Here is a 3,717-nt window from a genome sequence, read left to right as displayed (position 1 = left end):
TAGTTCAGAACCTAGCTATGAACCTCAGCTATCATTAACCAGTTGTATCAACTTCAAAACAGTCTAAATGACATTAATGAAGCCTATGGATTGAGTAGAATATATCTTTGTGCCAAGGATGCTAGTCGTATATACATGTAGTTAATACGAAGCATGAGATTGGTAGCCTGTACATTTCATATATTCATTGATCATGTACTCTACCTTGGCAATTAAAGGTGCAGTTCAGGTATGAATGTATTTTAGATAATTCTTCAGTCGTATCAAATTCCAGTCTTTGAATGACACCGTCTGAATGTATGTATTACAATTATACACTTCAGTGTTTACCAATCAATGGTTACACATTGTAACTAATAGACTAGAAACAGGATTTAACTAGTTAAAAGACTGATTTGTAATTCATATATACAGAATATTTTTTTAAACAGTACACTACACTTCCTATGCATCATGTTAATACTCTAAAACCAGTTCATCTTAATATCTAATTCCCTTCATCTGCATTGATCTGATAAACACAGGATAGGTGTAGTATTTCATCAAATGAGACTTAATTTCAACTAGTAGAGAATATGAAACGCTTTATTGAAAGAAGTTCATAATCAAGTGTTATAAATACATGCATAAATATAATTGTAATACTATAAATACAAGTTCAATCTGTACTTCAAAGCACATCTGTTGTGCACTATAAAAACAGAGGAAGAAAGAGGTGGCGAGAGGTGTAATTATAAGCATCAGGAGGTGAAATGCAAAACTGACCTTCGATCATTAACTCTGAAATACAGATAGATGCAGTAATCCCAATGTGAAGCATCTCTTTAATAATACTTCCTGTTGACCTGACCAAGTGCCCTCTATGTAGCCAGCTCAGATGCGGGAGGGGTTCCCCGACACAGCTGATATAAACTAAAGGATTTAGGGAGAAGAGGGATGAAGTGAAGGAGAGAGACCGTTATTGAGAAAATGTTCAACAGGAATCAGTGTGGTGTGAACAAACCACACTAAGTGGCTGCAGAGTACTCTATGCTGAAAAACATGAACGGACACACGAGGACAAACATTATAGCGTAGTTATAGAAATAATAAAGTGTTATTATTCTCCATGGTTGCCCTCTTGCCTATTCTTTGAAGGTGTACAGAGCCACAGTTATACAGTCAAGTCTGCTTACTGCACAACACAGTCAGTTCATCAATCAGATTGATACATGAGTGTGTAGGTGTGGGTTATAGGGTGTCTAATTGTTCTCCATTTTTTCAATATGGATTATTTAAAATAGTCCGTTTTGTTTTTGTACAGACGTCACACCCTTACCTAAACAGTACCCTCACCTGAGAAGTAGGATTCAAAGAGAGAGAAACTGTGAATTGAATAACTGCAGTTAACATAGCTAAGTAAATAGAAGAATACTCTTAATGCAATGTCAATGACTCTTAAAAGAGCCTTTGGTTGTGCATAGTGTAGTCTATGGTGTTGCCAGGGAACAGCACCCTCTTCGAAGAAGTAGGAGGTGAAGATCTCCCGCACACAGATTTCCTCTTGTTGAGTTGTTGGAAACTCCATTCTTGAAACATCCTGCAGAGCAGCAGACTCGAGCTGCAGAGCCCCTCCTGCAGATCCCCTCCTGTCCATCCTCATGAAGTTATGCAGGACACAGGTAGCCTTCACACACCTTTATTCCTCCAGCAGGAAGTCCCAGATGGCCCTGGACACCCAACCTTGCAGTGCCCTGCATGTTAACTGTAGGCAATCATTTTGAAGGAATCTCCAGTTACAAGGTATCTGTAGGAATATGGAAGACAATGTAATTATTAGACTTTTACATCACCAGGTCATTGTGGATTACCAAAGTATAATATCCCTGATATCAATCCATTGTTATCATGATTTGTTAGATGCATGGGCACACATGTGCATGTGTAGCATTTGACAATAACAGGATCATATCATGGATAGCATCACAAATGAATACATAAATACCACTTGAAGCTTGATGATGAGTTGATCATTTGAGTCAGCTGTGCAGTGCTGAGGCAAAAATAAAAATGTGCACCGCTTTGAGTCCCCAGGACTGAGAACCACTGCTCTTCATTGGGACCTCTTCATATGTAGACAGGTTTCATAGCTCTCTTTATCTGAGGACATAATTTTTATTTATTTATTTATTTCACCTTTATTTAACCAGGTAGGCTAGTTGAGAACAAGTTCTCATTTGCAACTGCGACCTGGCCAAGATAAAGCGTAACAATTCGACACATACAACAACACAGAGTTACACATGGAATAAACAAAACATACAGTCAATAATACAGTAGAACAAAAGAAAACAAAAAGTCTATATACAGTGAGTGCAAATGAGGTAAGTTAAGGAAATAAATAGGCCATGGTGGCGAAGTAATTACAATATAGCAATTAAACACTGGAATGGTAGATTGGCAGAAGATGAATGTGCAGGTAGAGATTACCCATCAAAACACAAATGAGAATGCCCAGGCACTTCTGTGGAACAACAAAGATATTGTTGTAAAAACCAAGTCTTTGTTCTTTCAAGTGATTTGAAAGAAATATATTTGTGCTTGTTTTATTTGACAAATAAGGAAATATACTCTCTTCAAATCAAATCGAATTGTATTTGTCACATGCGCCAAATACAACAGGTGTAGTAGACCTTACAGTGAAAAGCTTACTTACAAGCTTTTAACCAACAATGTAGTTTTGAGAAAAATAAGTGTTTAGTAAAAAATAGAAAAGTAAAAAAAAAAAATAATTAAAGAGCAGCAGTAAAATATTAGTAGGGAGGCTATATACAGGGGGTACCGGTACAGAGTCAATGTGCAGGGGCACAGGTTAGTCGAGGTAATTGAGGTAATATGTACATGTAGGTAGAGTTAAAGTGACTATGCCTAGATAATAACCAGAGACTAGCAGCAGCGTAAAAGAGGGGATGGGGGGGCATCACTGCCATACCAGGCCCCGTCGATGAGAATGGGGGCGTACTCTGTCCTCCTTTTCCTGTAGTCCACAATCATCTCATTTGTCTTGATCATGTTGAGGGAAAGGTTGTTATCCTGGTACCACATGGCCAGGTCTCTGACCTCCTCCCTATAGGTTGTCTCCTTGTTGTCTGGGATCAGGCCTACCACTGTTGTGTCGTCAGCAAACTTAATGATGGTGTTGAAGTCGTGCCTGGGCATAGAGTCAAATCAAATTTTATTGGTCACATACATGTGTTTAGCAGATGTTATTGCGAGTGTAGCAAAACGCTTACGCTTCTAATTCTGACAGTGCAGCAATATCTAACAAGCAATATCTAACAATTTCACAACAAATACCTAATACACACAATCTAAGTAAAGGTATGGAATGAGAATATATAAATATGTGGATGAGTAATATCAGAGCAGCATAGGCTAAGATGCAATAGATAGTATAGAATACAGTCATGGGTGAACAGGGAGTACAGGAGGGGACTGAGCACGCACCCCTCAGGTGCCCATGTGTTGAAGATCTGTGTGGCAGATGTGTTGTTACCTACCCTTACCACCTGGGGGCAGACCATCAGGAAGTCCAGGATCCAGTTGCAGAGGGAGGTGTTCAGTCCCAGGGTCCTTAGCTCAGTGATGAGCTTTGAGGGTTCTATGGTGTTGAACGCTGAACTGTAGTCAATGTAGCATTCTCACGTAGGTGTTCCTTTTTTCCAAGTTGGAAAGGGC

The 3,717-nt window shown here is 39.0% G+C and overlaps 1 long non-coding RNA gene across 1 annotated transcript; it reads right to left on the bottom strand.

The window, feature by feature from the left end:
• Positions 1-567: 567 nt before the first annotated feature.
• LOC121846714 lies at positions 568-2,224 on the bottom strand. The gene is made up of 2 exons (XR_006083663.1): positions 1,985-2,224; positions 568-1,786 (listed from the first exon to the last, which is right to left on the bottom strand). It is a non-coding gene; the product is annotated as an uncharacterized LOC121846714 (long non-coding RNA).
• Positions 2,225-3,717: the final 1,493 nt, after the last annotated feature.

Source organism: Oncorhynchus tshawytscha, linkage group LG06 (assembly GCF_018296145.1).
Source record: "Oncorhynchus tshawytscha isolate Ot180627B linkage group LG06, Otsh_v2.0, whole genome shotgun sequence".
NCBI classification, from domain to species: domain Eukaryota; kingdom Metazoa; phylum Chordata; class Actinopteri; order Salmoniformes; family Salmonidae; genus Oncorhynchus; species Oncorhynchus tshawytscha.
Note: the sequence above shows the minus strand (reverse complement) of the source record. Positions and strands in the feature narration are given on the sequence as shown.